This window comes from Oryctolagus cuniculus, chromosome X (genome assembly GCF_964237555.1).
Source record: "Oryctolagus cuniculus chromosome X, mOryCun1.1, whole genome shotgun sequence".
NCBI lineage: Eukaryota > Metazoa > Chordata > Mammalia > Lagomorpha > Leporidae > Oryctolagus > Oryctolagus cuniculus.
This window is the reverse complement of record NC_091453.1, coordinates 816,103-840,336: the sequence shown is the minus strand read 5'-3', so window position 1 is coordinate 840,336 and position 24,234 is coordinate 816,103. Positions and strand designations below refer to the sequence as shown.

The following is a 24,234-nucleotide window of genomic DNA, read 5'->3' as shown; positions in this document are numbered from 1 at the left end:
TTGGTCTTTTCTCTCCATGTCAAAGGTGTCACTACAATGCAGGCCATTAATACTTACACCTGGTTATTGTAACAATGCCGTAACTGGTCCCCCTGCATTTAGCTTCTCCCTGTGGCACTTAGTCATTTTGCTCATTCAGAACACCAATTTCATTTTGAAACACTTCTGCTTAAGAACTACTGTGGCTGCCTCTTCAGGTTCTGATAGTCAAGATCCCACACACTATGTGTGTGCCCTGGTTATTCAATCTTATTTGACTCTTTCCTAACACAAACTTTGTTCTGTGTTTAAGCAATTCTTCTTACCCCTGAGGAAGTCTAGTCCCACTGATGACTCATTGTCTACACCAGTGGTTCCCAAACGGGGGTGATTTGGCACCACAGGGGACAACTGGCAATGCCTGGAGATATTTTTTGGTAGCCATGACCAGGGGAGGTGCTACTGGCAAATAGTAGTTTGAGATCAGGAATGCTGCTATATATCCTGTTATGCACAGGACAGTACACATAATAAAGAGTTTACCCAGCCAAAATTTCAATAGTTCTGACGTTGAAAAACCCTGAGACAGAGAAAGTAAAAAATCCCCCAATCCAGGTATCTGTGTCTAGTCCTGTGTTGCTCCCCAGGATGGACATTCAGCAACATTGGAAGATGGTTTTCAATGTTCCAACTGGAAGCTAGAAAGTTGGTACTGGTTTGTATTGGATATAGGACAGGGACGCTGGTAAATACCCAATGGTAATGTTGTTATAAGGTTGAGAAAGCCTGGCCTATATTCTTCTCTCAGCACAAAACCTTCTCGCAAACTTTCTTCCACCTGTTTATTTCCAGGTAATTCCTCAGGGAATAGCCAACATTTCAGCTCCACAGGGATGCTCTCTGTGCTGATCTAGTCCGCAGTCGGGTCACCAGTCTTTAGAATTTGTAAGGCATTTACAGTTAGAATCAGCCACCTCAGTGTTCACTTTGTGCATATGAACTTTGTCGCTTCCCCTCTTCGTGGAGGAACGACACAGGACCCTGCGCTGTTCTTTCGTCTGCTCGGCCCTCCCCGGGTTTGCTGCTGGTTCTTCCCGGGTTGGCTACCATCCCTTCCACCTCCGTGGAAGGGCGGTTCCCCCTGGCCACATTCCCCACTTGCGCGGGGGAGCGGCACACCGCCGGCCGGCTCTCTCGGGGGCTGCACAGGTGTTCCTTCAGATAGATGTTCTTCTTAGATGTTCCTGGTGCATGTTGTCTCTCTCCTCCTTTATAGTCCTCTTCCACCAATCCCAACTCTGCTACCCACACGCCGAGTACGCTGCTCTCCTCCAATCAGGAGCAGGTCCTACAGTTTATTGGTTGAACTGGAGGCAGCTATGTAGAAGCTGTTTCTCCCTTCTCAGCGCCATATTGTGGGAGAGCAGATGCATAGAATAAGTCTTAATTCCAGTAACTTAGTCTAGTCCGAGTTGCTCCCAGTTGCTCCCCACAAACTTTTATTCACCTGACCAAAGTATATGATATTTGAAAGATAAAGACTCAGTAATGTCTTTGTTCCATACCATTGTGAATAAGTCTTTGTGCCTTTATTAAGTAAGTTTGTTGATTAACAAATTTTCCAAGCAGTATATAAATTCAATTTTTTTTTCACAATCACTGTTTTATATTATGAAAGGTTAGCTAGGAAAAAACGGCAACTATAAGGAAGAAAAAGTTAGTTTAGATATTTTAGAGCTGATAGCTGATGATAGCTAGATTATTTTTTTTTTTGAGATTGAAAAAGATTAGTCAAAAACCTCCAGCCAGAGCAGCATGGGGCTTCCAAGAGAGGAAAAAACCCAAAGGGTCTGGGGGTAGTGGGGTTTTCAAGTACAATTTCAAAGGAAAAAAAAAAAACTTGACAATCAGATTGGCATTCAATTGCCAGGCAGGAACAAAACCCATCAAAAGACCTGACTTACAATTCTCCATCCTGTCTGGCCTGCTCTTGATAAAACAAAAGACCACCCCAAAGTGTGGCATAGATAACTTGTTTTCACCATAAGCTGTGAGCTCAGGAAGAGCGCCCTTGCTATCCTCATGGTAAGTTTGGAGACTCCGAAGGAAGGAGGGCAGCCTATTTGTTCTTGCTAGAGATAACATTTTAGGGGAGGGAGCAAATATTTTATACCCCAAATTCTATTGGGACCACCCTGACTACCTATTAACCCATCTGACTCCTCATATTCCCTCCTTAACAAGAATGTAGCCTAATATCTGTTAGGGGAGACAGGAAAATGATTGCTCTGGGTGCTTCATGCTGAAAAGGGGCATCTTTGGGAAGGGGAGTCAGGACAGATTCCAGCATGAGGTGGCTTCTCCACGGGGATGCAGTGCCAGCTTTCAGAGCCAGATTACTTTTGATTTGTTTTCACTAAGGGAAAGAACACTTATTATTATCATGACTTTACACCTCATGTAGTTTGCAAACGTATCTCAGAAAAGAAGAGCCAATCAAGTGGTTTAAGTTTCCATGTCACTAGATAAATGTTTATCTGTTGTTTGAACGCATGTTAGATAGTGAAATTCAGTTAATTCCTCTGTTATTTTGACATCACGTCTACAGTCCTTAGAGCTTTTCCCGCATTTTTCAAACCAATCTTGACATTTTTTGAAAACTTTGACAAGTTTTCTTGAGTCATTTTTTTTACCATTAATTACATTCTCAGTACAGATTCAAAATGGAAAGTCAAGTAATAAACTTATTTCTTTTAGCATCACAATGTTTTATCTGTGTTCAGATATTATGGTGATTGTGTTGCAAAGCCAGTTACACATGAGTTGGGCTATTTTTTACTTGTATTTATCTGCGGGACAGAAGAATGGGCCATCATTGTTCAAGGGTTACCTGAATATCCTCATAGCTTGGATGCCCTCTCCATTCCCCACGGCAAGCTATTCTCATGTGCCAATTAAATTATAACCACAACCCTGCCACTAGGCTAACCTCTGAGAGCTGTGACATTCCTCTAGCAGTCAAGCTAGGAGGATTGCTCATGAACCTGTCCAGAGAGAAGTTTTCTATGGTGGAGAGAAATCACAAATAAGTATGATCAACCAAGTATTATTTTTTAATGACAAAGAGACGATGGAACCTATAGGACAACCTCAGAATTCTCAGACATTTGTCTTTAAGTGCAATGATCTCTCATAACCTCCTGCTTGAGTCGATGGTTATTCTCAAACCATTGCTGAAGCAGAATAGAAGCTTTTCTTCTTTATAGAACCATTTTATTTTATCTGATTTAGAGGTGGAAAATTTTTAATTAATTAACCTTGATTAGTGCCACTGTTGAAATATCTGTTGGCCGTAGTAGCCTGAGATGTGTTTCCATTACATGGAACAGAAGCCTTTGGTAGCTCTAATCAACTTGTCTCTTATTGACTGCTAGGAGGTGTACCACCACTCTCTTCATCTTCATTTTATAGTGGAGAAAAAAATAAGTGTTTTAAATGCATTGTTGAACTCATGCACAGCTAGTAGTCAATAGCAGCAAGAAAAAAGAATTCTGGTTTCATTTTTCTGTTTTGCCTCTTTTTAAAAAGAGCTTTATTTATGTATTTGAAAGTCAGGATTAGAGAGAGGGAGGGAGGGAGAGAGGGAGGTCTTCTGTCCTGTGGTTCACTCCCCAAATGGCTGCCATGGCCAGCGCTGGGCCAGGTGGAAGCCAGGAGCCAGAAGCTACATCCAAGTCTCCCATGTGAGTGGCAGAGAACCAATCACTTGAGCCATCTTCTACTGCTTTTACCAGGCCATCAGCAGGCAGCTGGATTGGTAGTGGAGCAGCCTGTGACACAAACTGGTGCCCATATGGGATGCCGGCATCAGAAGTGGTGGCTTCAACTGCTACAGCAGAACACCAACCCCATTTTTATTTTAAAGATTTATTTATTTATTTGGAAGGCAGAGTTACAGAGAGGCAGAGGCAGAGAGAGAGAGTTCTTCCATCCACTGGTTCACTCCACAGATTGTCGCAATGGCCAGAGCTGTGCCGATCTGAAGCCAGGAGCCAGGAGCTTCTTCCAGGTCTCCCAGGTGGGTGCAGGGGCCTAAGGACTTGGGCCATCTTCTACTGCTTTCCCAGGCCCTAGCAGAGAGCTGGATTGGATATGGGAATACCAGCACTGCAGGTGGTAGCTTTACACGCTATGCCACAGTGCCGGCTCCACCAGCCCGATTTTGTCTTTTATTTACTTTCGTCAGAAAAAAATATAGATAGTCGAATAATCCTGTTATCTAAGATTCATGGTATTGTACAATTTAATCTTCATAGTTTCACTGCCAAGTTGCTATTTTTATTGCCTAATTAAAGAGCTAACACCTGCTGTTTAATGCTGGGAAAATAAGATTTCCTTGGCAGAGAGAGGGAGGATGGCAGCACTGACTACCTTGCCCATTCCAGTGTCAGTATCCCCACTCTGTTTTCTGATATTCATGTTGGATTGGATTCTAGACAGAAGAGTTGAATAAATAGAACTCTCGTGGTGGTGCTGTTTGTAGAAATAGCCATTGGGTGGCAGTGCCTCCCGACTTGGGATCTACAAAAACCAACCCCTTACAAATGGACCTGAAAAACCTTTGGATACCAATTAGTTTGTTGGGCATTGGATGATGCACAGACTTAGTTAGCTGATATAATTTCTAAAGACAAATAAGCTTGTCTCCATTATGGGGGTCGGGAAGCTGTTAAAGATTGTTACCAAAGTTCCCTGTCCATGTGAGTTTTGTGGGTGCAGTGATAACAGAAGCGGAATAACTCCAGAATATGTGAGGAACACCAAGCAACAGCCATTGTTCCCATAGCAACACTCTACAGTAATGCTCCCCGAAATCTTAGCCTTCTGCAAAAGTAGGCATCTAGGGGAGCCAAAATGAGGAAGGGCTTGCCTCTGGAGGAAAGGGAGGAAGCAGGACAAACGGGCAGCTTCTTCCCTGTGCTTAACATCTGCCATATTTCACTACATTTTCAGTGGATGGACAGGAACACTGATTCCTGTTATAATCTACTACCTGTTGACTGCACCTTCATCAGCAAAACAAGTGATGTATATTTTTTCTCTAATGAGGTCAGGAATGAGGAGGGAGTTGGGGTCGCTAGCAAATTACGCTATTGGAAAACCACCTGCAAGTGAAGAAAAATGTCAGTTGGGTTATTTCAGTACTGGAAAGAACCATGGGTTTTTGTGGGATGATGAGACGCCACTTAATAGATAATTTGTATAAACAGTTTGTGTGTGTTGGGGGGTTGAAAATGGAGAAACAATGAAGATGTACAAGAAGGGAAAACAAAGTGAACATCTTTGGAGCCAGGCCAACTTGGATTTGACTCCTACCTGGATAACCAGTTAACTTGGGAAAATGCCTTGACATTTTGGAATGTCAGTTTCTTCATATTGAGATAAGGGCCCAAAGATGATAGTCTCATGGAGTCACTGAAGGATTGAATAAAAAACTTGATGTAAATGTTAACACTCATTTGGCAGGTCGTAGGTGCTCAGTCACACTGGCTTGCGAGGGATGAGTTCCTGAAGATCTTGTGTAATTCAAAACTTGTGTAATTCAAGGCAGGTATCCCCAGAGGAATAACTGTAAACTAGAATCTGTTGTATTTCATGCCCTGTGCATGTATTAACACTTGATTAGCCTTTTTATATTGCCCCATTTTAAAATTCACGTAATGTAAGATCACAAATGGAAACTCATAGTGAGCACCCCTGTTATTGCAGGATCTGAGATGGCCAGTTACAGAAAGCAAACCAAACTAACATTACCACCACCAGCACCAACAGAAGCCTGCAATGGCACAACTCTCTGAGTTGTCTCCATTATCAGGATACAAACACTGAATATGCTCATTAACTTCACCAAGATCATACAGCGCAAGAATGGTGGAGTTGGCATTCACAGGTAATCTGGCGTGACTCCAAATTCTGCTTTTCTGGGTCATTGACCCCTGTGGGAACCTCCCTCTCCCAGAGCGAGTCAGGGGAATTCCTCCCAGGGTGTGCTCTCACCCGATGAGGGCATGTGCTGTGAAGGGGAAGAGAGGAAAAACACCACTGTCAGACCCACAGCCATGGAGACACTGTGAACAGAAATGTTCCAAGAGGCCAGATAGCCACTGTCTTTCGCCTCTGCTTTTCTGGACAGCAATTAGTGCTTCACCTTCGTGTGTGCTTTTCCATGTCTTTATCTGAAGCCTACTCCAGGTTCACATTTCATACTGCTGAGGGAAGGGGAGAAGGGAAGTTTAGTTCGGACCTGTTCTTTGGACTAAGCTGAGTGAGACGCTTTGGAGTAGTGAATAGTATTTGGAGCATTGACCAGGGTTTTCTCCTGCTCTCCATCTTGTGTTGCCTAAAGAGGGGACTTGGGGAAAGGAAGAGCATGGAAGAGCTCGGGGGTCTCCACTCTGTGGCCCAAGCTTGGTAGTTTATGATTGCCAAGTCAGTTGTGCCCTCTAGAACGATTTGAGGAGGCTGGATCAGGAAGGCAGCACAGGCCAAACCTCTTGCTTTCTACCATTTCTGAAACTCAGAACCTGATCAGAGTGGGTGGGTGGGCCTGTGTGGACTGAGTACGTGTGAGCTACCCATCAGCCCATGGTAGTCACCGATGGTGTATTCCTGATGTAAGTCAACTTTGAGATGACCAATGGGGGAGATGTACAGGAAATGGGTGATTTGGGGCTATCAAATAGGGGCAGTCTGAAGAGCCTCATTCAGCCTGCAGTGATAAAACTTTTTTTCTAGGAACACCTAGAATCTTCTGATAACTCTAGGATACGAAGAGCCTCCTCCTGGGGCCAAGCATCCCTACAGTGCACTTGAACCCCCAAGCTGGGAATGAGGACAGGGACTCCTCTGGTAGAGAGCCAAAGAATATTTCACAGATGAGAATATGGCATGAAATATTAATTTCAGTTGCATGGCAGTCAGTGGTAGTCGCGAAGCTTTTGTGCTGAGCCTCTGACCTGTGGCCTGGTTCAGCATCAACTCTGTAGTTTAATGTAAGTTCACGGTGGTGCCGCAGGTTGGCGAGCATGTCTCCATGGGAGTCAAGTTGACAGAAACCTTCCCTTCTTGGCACGGACTCTGGGCTCTCAAGCCTAATGTATTCTAACCTAAAGCTCTTGAAGCTAATCAGCTACCTACTGTTTCATACCATCCAAAGTGAAAGTAAAATGGAAAAATTCCAGGTCCCCACCATGTCCTAGGTTCCATGTGGAGAGGAAAAACAAGAAAAGGAGTTACAGGTCAATCAGAGGTTGGAAATTAATGTAGTACAAAAGCTTCTGGCTGAGCTGGTGATACCGGTTTTTGTTAGTGTAAATTACCAAAGATAATTTCCCAACTGTGCCTGTTTCCTGCAGCTGAGCCACATTTTGATGCAAGTCAGCTCCATGCCTTTTTCCTTACCACAAAACCCACAAATCACCCACTAACAATTAGTTATTTGCAATAGATACTAGCCTGCAGGAGTCTGTTAGTAATTAAAAAGATCCTACAGCCTCTTGAATTAAATGACATAAATAAATGTGTATTCTCTTTGAAGAAATAAAGGCTATGCCATCAGGAGACATTATTATTTTTCAATATGGAAGTGTACAGAATGCTTAAACGATAAATTGTGAGTGTGAAAAGAATTTGGTTGGGCTCATTGAGCACATCCGTTTCTAATACATCAGTTGCAGATGTCTGCTTCAGAGAGTTTAGATCAATTGCATTCTCTTGGTAGAAATCAATGCTGAAGGATTGTATAAGCTAAGAGGAGGCGGGGAGGCTGTGATGGAGAGGGCGGTGAGAAGGTGCCACAGATGTAAGTTTTGGCTGTGTCGCTGGTGTACTTTACAACTTGACCATACTCTTTTATGTCAGAGCATCAGGTTCCTCCTTGGGGCTATAAAAGGGTTGGGTTGATCATCTCTAAAGGTTTTGCTATTTTAAGATTCTGTGAAGCCGGCGCCGTGGCTCAATAGGCTAATCCTCCACCTTGCGGCGCCGGCACACCGGGTTCTAGTCCCGATCGGGGCGCCGGATTCTGTCCCGGTTGCCCCTCTTCCAGGCCAGCTCTCTGCTATGGCCAGGGAGTGCAGTGGAGGATGGCCCAGGTGCTTGGGCCCTGCACCCCATGGGAGACCAGGAAAAGCACCTGGATCCTGGCTCCTGCCATCGGATCAGCGCGGTGCGCCGGCTGCAGCGGCGGCCATTGGAGGGTGAACCAACGGCAAAGGAAGACCTTTCTCTCTCTGTCTCTCTCTCACTGTCCACTCTGCCTGTCAAAAATAAAAAAATAAAAAAAAAAGATTCTGTGACTCAAGGGAAAGAGAAAGTGGCAAGAGAGGACCAAGTGAACACAAGCATGGTGTGCCACTTGCAAGGTGGTTAGTGTTCTGATTTGCAGCAGTAGCAGCCTTTTGGCCTCCCTGTTGTTACTGTTTTCAGTGTCCTCCCACAATGTGTGTTCATTGAGAACCTCTGTGAACTAGGCAGCTCACAGTGGATTCCTGGCTTCGAAACAAATGGTACTGATGAGAGAACATTCACGTGTGTGATACCATTGTGTGCAGCAGATATGCTGATTTGAAGAGTCAAGGAGCATACATACAAACCATCAGCAACTCACCTGAACTCCACAATCTGTTTTTCTGTCTGAGAGATTTCTCTGACAACTTAGTGACTTTCTCAATATGCATGCAAGGAAGCCTGCTCCTGGGGCAGCCCTCAGCCAGGGAGGGATGGGAATCAGTGGATAAACACCTTCCATTGCTTGTTACTTGCTGGGGAAGGTATGGCGCGACTTCCCCACAGGAACTAGAGGATCTCCAGCATAATGGAACTCTAGTTTTCTTTTGTGGTAACCAACTGAAGAATCCACTTTTGGCATTTCTCTTTTCGCTGTTTATGTGCCACTCGTTTTTCCTTCCTGAAAGCACTTCCTGAACAAACTGTCAGATCCAAATACTTGTTGTAGGGTTTGCAGTTGACTAAAAGAAATAACCCAAACCTCACATTGGATTAGGGAAGCTTGACACAAAAATGGTGCCTTCTACATCAGGTGCCATTTAGAATGAGAAAGGCAAAGCCAGCACGTGTCCTCCTGAACATTTCTTTATTGATAAAAGCCCTATATCTGACTAATTTGCACAAGACAATCAAAAACTGAACCTTGGCCCAATTTGAAAAGCAATCTGAAGAAGTAAGTACCAAATCAATTTAATATCTACCATTTCCTTTTTGCTCTGTACATATCTAGGTTTTAAATTTATGAAATGAGAATTACATAACTGTAACAGGAACTAGTATTTTCTGCCTAATGCTATGTGAGAATTATTCAGCATACACCAACCCTTGTGGGGTCAGGAAAACAAGAGCGCTTTATCTGCAGAAATAGCACATGGAGTGTCTGTACCACACTAAGTATGAAGCTCCTTAGGAAGAATGAGTCATGTTTATATTTTGAGCCGATAAGAAGGTAGATATTGTGAAGGTACAAATTATCCCTGCTGATAGGGCATGAGTTAAAAATGTTGATGTTAATTTAGCATCACACTGAAAGATCAATGCAGAGTTCGTGTGTGGTAGCCAGTCTCCCAAAATGGGCTGCAGTGATTGCTGACTCCTGGTATTTATGTGTGTCCTTCGATAGTCTGCTTCCCTTGGATGTGAGCTGGGCCTACTGACTTGGCTCTAGCAAATACAATATTGCAAAATCAATGGGATGTTACTTCCACGATTATGTTCCAGGGCAGCTTCCATCTTGCTTGCACTCTTTCTCGATGGCATTCTCTCACTGGCTCTTTTCAAGTGCTTGTCTTCGTGGAGAGGGCTACCTGGAAGGAACCTGAGTATGGCATTCAGCCCAAAGCAACGTGAAACTTAATCCTGCCAATAAGCCCAGGAGTGAGCTTGGAAATGCATTTGTTTCTAGTTGACTCTTCACGTGAGACTGCAGCCCCAGTTGACACTTTGATGTCAATCTTTTGAGATACCCTGAGACATAGGTACTAACTAAATTGTGCCCAAGTTTCTGACTGTGAGATAAAAATGTTGTTTAAGCCATTATTTTTTAAAGATTTTTTTTATTTATTTGAAAGGCAGAGCAGTAGAGAGGCAGGGTCGGGGGGTCTTCCATCCACTGGTTCATTCCCCAGATGGCCGCAATGGCCAGAGCTGTGCTGATCTGAAGCCAGGAGCCAGGAGCCTGCTCTGGGTCTCCCACATGGGTGCAGGGGCCCAAGGACTTGGGCCATCTTCTGCTTTCCCAGGCCATAGCAGAGAGTTGGATCGGAAGTGGAGCAGCCCAGACTCGAACTGGCACCCTTATGGGATGCTGCCACTGCAGGTGGTGGCTTTACCCACTATACCACAGTGCCAGCCCCAGAGCCGTTATGTCTTGGGGGTAATCTGTTATACAGCAGTAGGTATCTAATATATTATATCTTTGGCAGACCAGAGGAGAGGGAGAAAGATAAGTTACTTACTTTGGGCTTTGTGAATTCAGAATTTGGCAAGATTTGATGATTTATGTGTATATTTTTTAAGAGGAAAGTTCAGTTTAAAAATAATAAGCAGAGTACCAGAGAGGATAGATAATCAGGGTAGAAAAACATACTTATTTTTAATCTGTCCAAGAAGGTCTATGCTTGAACGTGTATAAAGTAGCTACTCAAAATCAGTTCACCTATACTGGAGTTGAGGGATTAGCGAACTACTACTGCCTATGAGTTAAATTTCCCCTGTTGCCTTGTTTTGTAAATAAAGTTTATTTAGAACAAAGCCACACCCAACCCCTTATATATTCTCTATGGCTCTCTAGTGTACTTACAATGGTAGAGTTGAATAGTTGCAACAGATATATTACAGCCCAGAAAACCTACAATGCTTACCATCTAGCTCATTACAGGAAAAAAAATTATGAACTCCTGTTCTAATAACACATAATTCAAGCTAACCACTGTACCCAACATAGTCTGAATCAATGTATTTCCTCTATGTTTTCGTCAATGTAGTGAATAAAACTGGGTACTTTATACTTCAAAACATTCTATTGTAAACATGTATTGTGGAATCACTTAAAAACCAGGGTATTTCACAAGATTAATGGGAAAACAGATTTAGAAATTTTGGTATAGAAAAGTTTTGAAATTCTACATATTGAGGGGGTCTTCAAAAAGATCATAGAAATACATACTGGGAAAAAATACATGAATTTCAAAATTTTGTAAAAATTTATTAGAGGGGCCAGCAATATGGGATACTGGGTAAAGCTACCACCTGCAGTGCTGGTATCCCATATGGGTGTTTATTTGAGTCCGGCTGCTCCTCTTCTGATCCAGCTCTCTGCTGTGGCCTGGGAAAGCAGCAGCAGATGGCCCAAGTCCTTGGGCCCCTGCACCCCTGTGGGAGACCCAAAGAAGCTCCTGGCTTCGGATTGCGCAGCTCTGGCCGTTGCGGCCAATTGGGGAGTGAACCAGTAAATGGAAGATCTCTCTCTCTCTCTCTCTCTCTCTCTCTCTCTCTGCTTCTCCTTCTCTCTCTCTGTAATTCTGACTTTCAAATAAATAAAATAAAAATCTTTTTTAAAAACTGTATTTGAAAGAGAGCTTGCATCTGCTGGTTCATTCTCCAAATATTTTCAATAGCTAAGGCTGGTCCCAGTCCAGAGGCAGGAGCTGGGAACTCAATCTGGGTCTCCAAGGTGAGCGGCAGGGACCCAAGTACGTGAACCATCATTGCAGTTCCCAAGATGCGTATTAGCAGGAAGCTGGAATTGTGAGCAGAGCCAGCACTTGAACCCAGGCACACTAATATGGGATGTAGGTGTTCCAAGCAGCATTGTAAATGCTGGAGCAAATGCCTACCCCACAACAGTTTTTTTTACACCCAAAGTTTTCTTTTAATTCCATTTTTATATGAATCTTTTGAAGTACCCCCATAAATACATTCTCATCGTGACTTCTTGTTGCTGTTGCAGACACAGGTTTAGGATCTCAAAGTGAACTGCCCCTATTCAGCAGTCAGTCAAGAAATCATTGCAGACAGTTTCCCTGTGGGAGATGATGAGAGGCACACAGACAGTTAATGATTGTTCTTGCCCTTGGCTCACCTGTTTTCTAGAGGTAAAGACAGACAAGAAAATAGATGGCAGCCGTGCAATCTGTCATTGCTGGGCTGGGGTGAGAAAACTCGTAAGCACTGGGCATTGGCCTTTGAGGGTTCAAATCCAGCCTTGCCTCATTTTTTTTTTTAAAGATTTATTTTATTTATTTGAAAGACAGAGTTACAGAGAGAGGTAGAAACAGAGAGAGAGGTCTTCCATCTGCTGGGTCACTCCTCAGATGGCCGCAACGGCTGGAGCTGCACAGATCCGAAGCCAGCAGCAAGGAGCTTCCTCTGGGTCTCCCACGTGGGTACAGGGGCCCAAGGGGTTGGGCCATCTTCTACTGCTTTCCCAGGCCATAGCAGAGAGCTGGATTGGAAGAGGAGCAGCTGGGACTAGAACTGGCGCCCATATAGGATGCCGGCGCTTCAGGCCAGGGCTTTCACCCGCTGTGCCACAGTGCCGGCTCCCAGCCTTGACGCTTTTCTAGCTGTACAGTTTGGACAACATACATAATGATTCTGTACTCCAGATTCCTCAACTGAACGATGGGATTGATAATGCTGTCTACCTCGTAGGCTTGCCCCAAGGATTGAGACATATGTGAAACAACAGGCAGGCTTTCTTATGAACTGGGCCTGGTATGTCAGTGCTCAAATGTTAGCTCTCGTTATCATGGTAGAATTGACCTCTTTTACCTCTGTCCTGCCCTTAGAGCTGACGTCTTGAGTACTAAAAATTAGATTAATAGTGTCATCCTACTTAGGATTTCATTAAAGTTAAGTATTGGAGCAAATCTCATGTGACTTCTTCCTGGGCTGAAGTACTTAAGAACTTTGGGAGTAACTGCTGTATCTTAAAGTGGATGCCATCAGTGAAGGGCTAATTTTTTCCTATTCTTGTTTTTAAATTACCTGTTGACCCCAAACAACTGAGGTTTTTCTTTAAACCCCAAACTATTAATTTTTACAAAACTGGGCAAAATTATTCCTTTGGAAAGTTAGATAAACTATATGAACTCTATATTCTCTCAAATGATATTTAGGGATTCATTTATGCCCTTTCAATTCATAATTGAATTTGATATTTGCAATAAAATCTCATTTGGGTTATGACTCAGGGTGGTAATATTGAAGGCATTCTGTTAATAAGTAACATTATGAAAATACTTGGTATAATTTTGCCCAATTTTCCCTACTGTTATGAAGCACATTGTCATCATGAATAATCAATGTTCTGTATGTTGCATAGGGTACCTTAATCTTTAAATATCTTAATAGTCAACTCATTCTATGTGTGCATATTCTATTGCTATATTGTGCAAACACTCATGTCAGAGAGCTTGAGAGATTTTCCCAGTATGAAACAGCCAGTTAAAAGCATATCCAGACCTGGGACTTGATTTTTAGTTCAGTCTTATTTCCACTGTGATACTAATATAATCATTCCCAATTTACCACCCAGAATATTTTTTATTTAATAAAAATGAATATTAAGATAAAAAGGTTTTCAGAATGGGTCATACAACCCTGTTGTATGCTATATGTAAGAAATATATACAAAAAATATTTGGAAAATTTGTGAATGAAATACATACCAGGGAAATATAAACACAAAAAAGCACGAATGGATACATTAGCATCACATAATTTAGAATTTATGATAAAGATCATAACATGGAAAGAAGAGTATATTATGTAAGGAGTCTAATTCTTTGAAGATAATATTTATAAATATCTATTACCAAATAATATACCATACACTTTAATATGTGTGTGTGTCTGTGTATTGCTCATATGAGTTAAAACATGAGGTATATGTTTTTTTTCTGTGCCTGGCTTATTTCACTTAGCATAATGGTCTCCAGTTCCATCCATTTTTTTTTTTTCAAATGTTAGGATTTCATTCTCTTTATGGATGACTGATATACCACATTTTCTTTATCCATCCATTCATTATTAGACTTCTAGAAAACCAAAAGTTTCCATCAAGAGACTACTAGAACTATGGGGCTGAATTTGTGGTGTAGCGGGTAAAGCTGCTGCCTGTGATGCCAGCATCCCATATGGATGCCGATTCATGTCCTGGCTACTCTACTTCCAATCAGCTCCCTGCTAATGGCCTGGGAAAAGTATAGAAAGATGGCCCAAATGTTTGGGCCCCTGCCACCCACATGGGAGACCCAGATGTAGCTCCTGGCTTTGGTCTGGCCATTGCAGCCACCTGTGGAGTGAACCAGTAGATGGAAGATCTCTCTATATCTATATATCTATAGATATAGATATAGATAGAGTCACTAAATCTCTCTCTATATATATATAGAATCACTAACTCTGACTTTCAAAACAAGTAATTTTTTTAAAAAGGAGTCTATTAGAACCAGTAAGTGAAGCCAGCAAAATTGCAAGATACAAAATCAGTATTTTTACATACAATGATCTATCTCACTGGGAAAGAAATTTTACACAATAGCTATGAAAAAAAGGCCAACTAAATATTGGAGCATAGCAGGTTAAGCCCCTGCCTATGACACCAGTGTCCTATATGGGCACCAGTTCCAGTCGCGACTGCTCCAATTCTGATCCAGCTCTCTGCTAATGTTTCTGGGAAAGCAGCAGAAGATGGCTCAAGTTCTTGGGCCCCACACCCATAGGCTTAGGTCCCCTGAACCATGTGGGAGACCCAGATGAAGCTCCTGGTTCTTGGCTTAGGCCTGACCCAGCTGGCCACTGTGGCCATTTGGGTAGTAAACCAGTGGATGGAATATTGTTCTCTCTCCTTCTCTCTCTCTAACTCTGCCTTTCAAATAAATAAATTGAAAAAAAAACCTAAATATCTTAGGATAAATTTAACAAAGTATGTGAAAGATTTCTACAATGAAAATTATAAACCAGTAATGAAAGAAATTGAAGAAACAGTAAAGAAATGGAATGATCTCCCATGTTCATGGATTGGAAGAATTAATGTTATCAATTTTTCCATAGTACTCAATGTGAACCCCATCAATCAAAATACCAACAACTTTTTTCATACAATTAGGAAAAACAATCCTAAAATTCATATGGAAACACAAAAGACCCCTAATAGGCAAAGCAATCTTGCACAGTAAAACAAAGCCAGAGGCAACACAATATTAGATTTCAAGACACACTACAGGGTAGTTGTTTCCAAACAGCATGGTCCTGGCATAAAAATAGACATGTAGACAAATGGAATAGAATAGAAGCCCTAGAAATCATGCATCTACAACCAACTTATTTTTGATAAAGTGTTTGCTAAAAACACTGAAGTAAGGACAATCTCTTCAATAGGTGGTGCTGGAAAATTGGATTTCCACATGTAGAATTTAGAAACAATATCCTTACCTTTCGTCATATACAACAATCAAGTCAAAATGGATTAAAGATATAAATGTAAGGCCTGAAACTGTGAAACTGTATGGGAAAACATAGGGGAAACATTCCAAGACTCTGGGATAGGCAATGTTTTCTGGACAAGACCCAAAAGAAACAGACAATAAAAGCAAAAATAGAGAAATGGAATTTTTATCAAATTTGAAACTTCTGCACAGCAGAGGAAATGCTCAACACAGTGCAGAGACAGCCAATAAAATGGGAGAAAATGTTTGCAAATGATGTACCTGATAAAGGATTAATATCTGGAATATATAAGGAACTAAAAACATTTCAGCAAAAACAATAGTAAAACTAAGAGTGCTTTATTTAATGGAGCATTAAGCCTTTGACTATAATGTAAATTAAAAATATATTATCTCGGGGCGGTGCTGTGGCACAGTGGGTTAATGTCCTGGCCTGAAGTGCCAGCATCCCATATGGGCACCGGTTGGAGACCAGGCTGCTCCACATCCGATCCAGCTCTCTGCTATGGCCTGGGAAAGCTGTAGAAGATGACCCAAATCCTTGGGCCCCTGCACCCACATGGGAGACCCGGAAGAGGCTCCTGGCTCCTGGCTTCGGATCAGCTCAGCTTTGGCTGTTGCAGTCAATTGGGGAGTGAACCAGTGGATGGAAGAACCCCCACCCCCCACCCCCCCGCCACACATACCTCTCCTCTCTCTGTGTAACTCTGACTTTCAAATAAATAAATAAATCTTTAAAAAAAATCATCCACTCTGAAAGTGAGATAATGAACATCAGGGTATCAGTGTGAGATGAATAGCCACATAAAAAGGAAATATGTACTGTAGAATTACTTTAAAAATATTATCTCAAAAATAATAAAATGACAAATATATTAAAAGAGAAATGGGCATAGGATATGAATAGATATTTTTCAAAAGAAGAAATTCAAATGGTCAAGCAACAGTGAAAAATAGTATTTCTAACCATCAGGGAAATACAAATAAAAAAAACACAATGTAGTATCATCTCACTCCAGTTTAGAATTGCTATTATCAGAAAGACAAAAATAGCAAATGCTAATGAGATTGTGGAGAAAAGGGAAGCCTAATACAAATGCTGATGAGGTTGTGGAGTAAAGGGAAGTACAGCCATTATGGAAATTCCTCAAAGAACTAACAATAGATGGATGACATGGCCAAGATATTCTATTTCTGAGGTATATCCTAATGAAATTAAGTCAGAATATGAAAGAGATACCTGCGCTCAGATGTCTGGTTTAGTAGTAATCACAGTGGTAAAGTACAGAATCAATCCAGATATAGTCTAATTCTTTCAGTAATAATTTTCCTAGTGTTTTAGATCTAATAACTATTGGAATATTTGCTTAATCAGATTGCTTCAAATGATAGCTCATTCCCAGGGGTTTATGCCTATGGAAAGAGTTTGGATCAGATGGCCTCCTGGACTCTTCTTCGTTCCTTGATTTGTTTTTACTTACTGATAACAGATTTTTGTGCCACTCACTGTTAAGATGATTTGTGCCATGCCTGAATGCTGCAGATGATCAAAGACTGACTATATTCCCTCCCTGACAGTCATCTGAGGATTTATTATGAATTCAATATTTGCTTTGCATGTTCTCACTAATTCTCCAATGATGATTGGGATTATTTAGAGTAATTTGTGAAGGCTACGTGATAGAATAGCAATTATAGAAATTCAGAGCTGAGACATTTTCCAGATCAACTATAATGGAATTTCCTCCTTTTTCCAAGAAGGAAAGGAAAAGGAGAAGATTGTGTAAGGCTGCCTGCTATAAACTGTGCTGATTCCAGGCATTCCCAAAACATAATTAGACATGGAGGTAGAGGGGCTACTGAGGAGATTTATTTTGATTAGCAGGCTCTAACAGCTAAGCCCTAAAAAGATAAGTTGAGTCAGTCACCACTCATTACAAATTAATAAAACCAATATTCAAGATAGATTGGTTAAATCGACTGGAATTTCCATTGCAGAGGGGAAAAAAAAACATGGAAGAAGTTTCTGAACATTGGCACAAGAGCAGTAATATGTGATTAGTGGTGTCTTCAGAGGCAGGATACAGATTAGGAAGTAGAAAATGCTGGTGATGGGTACTGGTCATTTTTCCTGTTGCACTTGGGCTGCTGGTATGCTACTGACACACATCTGAGTACCAACAGAGTTGGCTGCCAGTGTGTGTGGGAACTATATGATTTATTTGGAAGACTGCTCACTTGCTGCCCACCCATAATCCTTAATATTTTTTGTCTGGTGTCTCTCCCTCTTTAAGGCCTTATTCTCTAAGAGAAATGCTGAAGGAGGGAAGAGTTATTCAGCAAATGATTCTGAGGTCTGAGAATCACTATGAAATCTCAGTGAATCTCATAGAATCAAAGAGGTCCATGTGTAAAAGCTGTGAGGTCTTCAGGATACAACAGCATAAAAGTATGATCTCTGTTCTAGAGGACATTGAATAGATGGTAACCAAGCAATTATTATACAATGCAAGAATTGGAAAAGCAGCAGAAAGTACAGGTGGTAGAGAAGCAGAGAGGAAAGGAACCCATCTGACTTTAGCATGTAGAAAGTTTGAGGTGTCATAGAGAATATGTTCAGTAAGCTGAGACTTGTAGTAAGAGCAAATGAAAGATCTAAATAGCATAATTAATGGGGAAGAACTAATTGATATTTTCTCAACTCTAAATAAAGATATCTTCTTTGCAAATACAACTAAAATTTATTTTTGAGAATAAATGAATTTCTCTACATCCTTGAATCAGAGAAAATATGAACTGAAATTGCAGTGTCTAAAAATAGTAATAAAACAATTTCTATCATAATTTACTAGGCCTACCTAGAGCAGTACGCAGAATAGTATTTACATTTAACACTTGTATCAGTAATCAATAAAATGGAATACAGGTGAAGGAGTTAATAAAGATATAGAATTCGGTAGAAAAAGGGAAATTATTTGTAACACAAAGTGAAAATTAGCTTTTAAAATAAACTGTCTATACAAATGAAGAAAAATACAACTAAGCCAAATGAGAAAGTACATAAAGAAAATTAAAAGACTCATATGTTACTTTGTGTAACTTACACATAGATGTTTGAAAACCTAGATGAAATGGACAGTTTTGTTTAAAGAAAATGTGATTTACTAAAACTGATGCCAGGGGAAAGTGTGACCAGAGGGTTAAGCCTTGCCTGTGACATTAGCATCCCATATGGGCACCAGTTTGAGTCCTGGCTGCTCCACTTCCAGTCCAGCTCCCTGCTAATGCACCCGTGAGAGCAGAGAAGATGGCCCAAGTACTTGGACCCCTGCGCCTATGTGGGAGACACAGATGGAATTCCAGGCTCCTGGCTTCTGCATGATACAACCCCGTATGTACATTATGACCATTTTGGGAGTGAACCAGAAGATGGAGGCTCTGTTTCTGTCTCTTCCTCACTGTCTCTAACCCTGCCTTTCAAATAAATAAATCTAAAAAAAAAAAAAAATCCCCAACGCCAGAAAAGATTTTTTTTTTAAGTTAAGTGGACCATTTCCCTAAAAGTAACAAACATTTCTTCAAGGGCTATGTTTTCTAGCATATAACCATGTGATTTTCTTTCTTAGATAAATTAATATGAAGTATTTTACTAATAGATATTCCTATAGTAAATTATTGCACTCTTGAATAGATTCCACTTGGTCATAACTTACTGTTTGTCAGTGTCTTGCTAAATTTCTTGCTACATTGCCTTTTTGCATCCATTTTCCTAAGTGAGATTTCTATGAAGTTATCTCTATGTGTGTAATTTTTTTTGGAATTTTGGTATTATTGTTATCTTCATGATTTAAAACTTCTTCATATACTAGGTTCTGGGAACATACAAAATGGTTTAGGTTTATGTTCTCTTTCAAGGTATAATAGAAGTCCTCTATGAACCCATCTGGACCTGAAATCTAATGCGAAAAAATTACATGATCATCAGTTGATATGCAAAATAGATATTCCTAAAATTCAACCTAAATTTTTTATAAAATATTGCAATAGTACTAAGTAACCAAAAATATCTACAAAAACTAGAGCTATGTTTAATGGAGAAGTCCTCATAAATTACAAGTAGTACCAGGAACAAGACAGGGATGCCCACATTATCATTAGCATGTGCCATTGCACTCAAGGTAGACATTAAGGCAGTTAGTCAAAATAACTGGAGATCTAAAAATTAGAAGATGGTAATGTTATATGCACTTGTGAATGATATAATGTTCTACACAGAAAAGTCAGGGAAACAACTAAAAAAATCTGTCTCAACAGAATTCAGTAAAGTAGTAAAATACTAATTATGTAGAAATCAATAATTTTCATGCAAAATATGAAAAATAACTTATTCATAATAGCAACAGAAAAAAGAACAAACTGAGTAAAAATGTGTAAGAAAAGAAAAGATGATTGAACAAATGAAAAGATGATTCATGTTCTCAGGGAAATTTAATATATAAATTTTATTCCTTTTATAGATTATATTATTCCTTTTATAGATTAATATATAATATATTTCTGATAAATACATGAAATGTTTCTTTGTGGCAAAAGATACAAGCTTAGGGAACTAGACTGTAGAAGATGTGGCCAAGGAAGAGGTTTTTTTGTTTTTTTCTTTGACAGAGTTAGACAGTGAGAGACAGAGAGAAAGGTCTTCCTTCCGTTGGTTCACCCCTCAAATGGCTGCTACGGCCAGCCCGCTGCGCGGATCCAAAGCCAGGTGCTTCCTCCTGGTCTCCCATGTAGGTGCAGGGCCCAAGTACTTGGGCCATCCTCCACTGCCCTCCCGGGCCACAGCAGAGAGCTGGACTGGAAAAGGAGCAACCAGGACAGAATCCGGCACCCCAACCGGGACTAGAACCTGGTGTGCCGGCGCCACAGGTGGAGGTTTAGTCTAGTGAGCCGCGGCGCCGGCCCTTTTTTTTTAAGATTTATTTTATTTATTTGAAAGGCAGAGTTAGAGAGAGAGAAAGAGAGAGAGGTCTTCCATCCACTGATTCACTCCCCAAATGACCACAACAGCCAAGTCTTGGCCAGGTTGAAGCCAGGAGCCAGGAGCTTCTTCCGGGTCTCTCACATGAGTGCAGGGGCCCAAGAACTTGGGCCATCTTCTGCTGCCATCCCAGGCCATCAGCAGAGAGCTGGATCAGCAGTGGAATAGCTGGGACTTGAACTGGCACCCATAGGGAATGCCGGCACTGCAGGCCATGGCTATAACCTGCTGTAGTACAGTGCCGGCCCTGAAAGGAAGACTAAAAATATCTTATGTGGGTAGGGTTTGGCACAGTGGTTAAGATACCACTTGGGACAACTGCATCCTATATTGCAGTGCCTGGGTTCGAGTCCTGGCTGTGCTTCCCATTCCAGCTTCCTGTTAATGCACAACCTTGGAGACTGGAGACAGCAGATGAGGGTTCAAGTACTTGGCTCCCTGCCACAAATGTGAGAGACCTCGGTTGAGTTCTGGGTTCCTGGCCTTGACCTGGCCAAGCTCTGTTGTGGGCATTTGGGGGAGTAAACCAGCGGATGACAAATCTCTCTTCTCTCCCTCTTCCTCTCCATCTCCCTCCCCTTTATAAATAAATTAAAATAAAAATTTTAAAAATAAAGGTGCCTTATATGGGCATTCATGTAAATGTATTAGCCATTTAGAAAATCAACCTTTTCTTTCTTTTTTGTAAATCATGTGCACCTAAACTTCTATAGTTTGAAAGTTTGAAAGTTCATATAAGTTTTGTTTGCTATATCCCATAAGTTTTGATATGTTATATTGTTATCCTCATTTCCAGAAATCTTTTGATTTCCCTTTTGATTTCTTCTATGACCTTGTGGATGATATTGACAAATCTTTTCTGCATTTAAATTGTTATAATAAAGTTATCTACTTCCTGGAATTACTTTTCTCTTGGCTTAGTTTGTTAACTGTAGATTTTTTTTCTCTAATGGATGAATATTTCTGCCTTTAGTATTATTATAATGAAATTCAGTTTGATAATCTGAGTTGTCCAGAAGTTGACAACTTTTTTTGACTAATATTCTTAAAGCAAGCATAGCAAGAAATCAGTCAATGCATTTATTATCTACTCATGCAACTAAAATGATGGCAAAGACAGCATACTGCCAACTATGAAGATCATATTTGATCCTTTATCATACAGCCTGCTTGAATATGTAAGCTTCCTAAATATCATTAAAATAAATAGAACAATTTGAGATCTCTTTCATACAAAAGGAAAATTTTCTGTTCTCAAAGTGCATAAATTGGTCTCACAAAAGTATGTGCCCATTTGTTCACTCATTCCTGTAGCATCTTTGAACGTCAGTAAAATACAGAGTTAATGTGGTGCCAGGAGCACAATGGATAAGGGCTAGCGATAAAATGATGAATGAGACTGAATCATATCATCAAAGAATTTACAGTTTAAAGACAAAGCTAGAGGCATAAATACTACAGGGCAGTTATAATCAAACAACCTGGTACTGGAACAAAAATAGATATGTAGACCAAGGAAACAGAATAGAAACCCCAGAAATTAATCCACACATCTACAAGCAGCTAATCTTTGACGAATGAGCTAAAATCAATCCTTGGAGAAAGAATACTCTCTTCAATAAATGATGCAGGGAAAATTGGATCTACACATGCAGAAGTATGAAGCAACACCCCTACCTTATAACTTATACAAAAATCAACTCAAAATGGATCAAGGATCTAAATCTGTGACTTGATACCATCAAATTCCTGGAGGAGAACATTGGGGAAACTCTGCAAGTCATTGACATACACAAAGACTACTTGAAAAAGACCCCAGAAGCACAAGTGATAAAAGCTAAAATAGACAAATGGTATTACATCAAGCTTAGAGGCTTTTGCATTGCAAAGGAAAAACTTAACAAAGTCAAGAGGCAACTGACAGAATGGAAGAAAAATACTTGCAAACTATGCAATTGATAAAGGATTAATATCTAGGATCTATGAAGAGCTCAAGAAATTCAACAACAACAAAACAAACAATCCAGTCAAGAAATGGGCAAAGAACTTGAACACACATTTTTCAAAAGAGGAAATTCAAATTGCCAATAGACACATGAAAAAATGCTCAGAGTCATTAGCTGTCAGGGAAATGCAAATCAAAACCACAATGAAGTTCCACCTCACCCCAGTTAGAATGACTCTCCTACAGAAATCAACAAACAACAAATGCTGGAGAAGATGTGGGGAAAAGGTACCCTAATCCACTGTTGGTGGGAGTGTAAACTGGTACAGCCATTGTGGAAGACAGTGTGGAGATACCTCAGAAATCTGAAAATAGACCTACCATATGACTGAGTCATCCTACTCCTGGGAATTTACACAAACAAAATGAACAAAATTGACTTTTGAAATCTAATTATTGTTTACAGCCCTTGTGTATACTCTTGAGGAACAGTGGCTTTTCTGCTTACTACTTGTTGAATTCTTTATGCAGTGGAGAGTTAAGCTTGAGATTATAAACTGAAAGTATGTCATTGTAAAAATTAAAAAATAAGAAAAGGTGAAGGAGGGTGGAGGCATTGGTGGGAGGGGAAGGGTAAGCTGAGAAGTATCATTATACTCTTAAATGTGTATATATGAAATACATGAAATCTGTTCACTTATAGATCTAAAAATTGTTTTAAAGAATTTGCAGTTTATTAAAGAATTTCCAGGAGCTGTATTTCAATCAATACAGTGAAATTTTTATTTCCAGCCAAAACTTTGCATTAACTCTACACTCATATATCCAGTGTTTATTCAATAACTCTATCTTGATGTCTCATAGATGTCTATATTAAACTATTCTACATATAATATTTCTCATGGTCATGTTGGCTGATAATTCCATCATTCTGGTTGCTATGCAAAAAAAATTTTAACCACCTTCATTGAAGTATCATTTATCAAACCACTAAGTCTCCATCTTGAATAAAAATCCCTCATTAAATCCATCTGGAAATCCTATTGGCTCTACTTCAATGTACAGAAATGGACTGTTTCTCATCTCTCAACTCTCAGGTATGGTATTAGTCTCCATCATCTTTTATTTTGATAACTTCAATAGCCTCTTAACTGGCATCTCTGTTCCCTCCCATACTCTCCTAGAGTCTATCATCAACAAGGCAACTGCAATAAGCTTTTAAAAACATAGATGATATCAGCTGGCTTTTCTGTTCAAGACCTTTCATGGCCCACGTTTCACTGCATATAAGCTGGAATCTTTCCAATGATCAACAATGGCTTACATTTCCCATCCATCACAGTTACTGTGACCTCATGTACGAATTTTCCTTTCATTTATTATATAAGACACACCATTCTCATTGTTGATTTCCCATTAAAGTTTTTGCACTGACAGCTCATTTTTCCTGGAATGTACTTTCCTAGGTATCTATGTACCTTTCGCCTCACTCCATCAAGTCTTTGTGAAATATTGTCATCTCGGTGACTCCTACCATGACCACACTGTTTAAAATTGTATCCCTCTATTTGTATCCTCAATTTCCTTTACACTCTCAACTCTTTTTCTTCCTCCTCCCCTTATCTCATTCTAAGGAACTATACAATTTCATTATTATATAGATACTGTTTATTTTATGTCTCCCCTTGCTGGGATATAACTTAAGATGAGTATAAGGATCTTTATTTTGTTTTCACTGTTAAATCCCAAGA

The 24,234-nt window shown here is 40.4% G+C and overlaps 1 protein-coding gene and 1 long non-coding RNA gene across 8 annotated transcripts in view; one reads left to right on the top strand and one right to left on the bottom strand.

Moving 5' to 3' along the window:
* Window positions 1-24,234, bottom strand: part of GLRA2 (glycine receptor alpha 2) — a 197,878-nt gene that overhangs the window by 47,052 nt on the left and 126,592 nt on the right. The window lies entirely within an intron of this gene.
* The window catches only part of LOC127484913 (uncharacterized), a 78,220-nt gene that overhangs the window by 49,693 nt on the left and 4,293 nt on the right, over window positions 1-24,234 (top strand). The window lies entirely within an intron of this gene.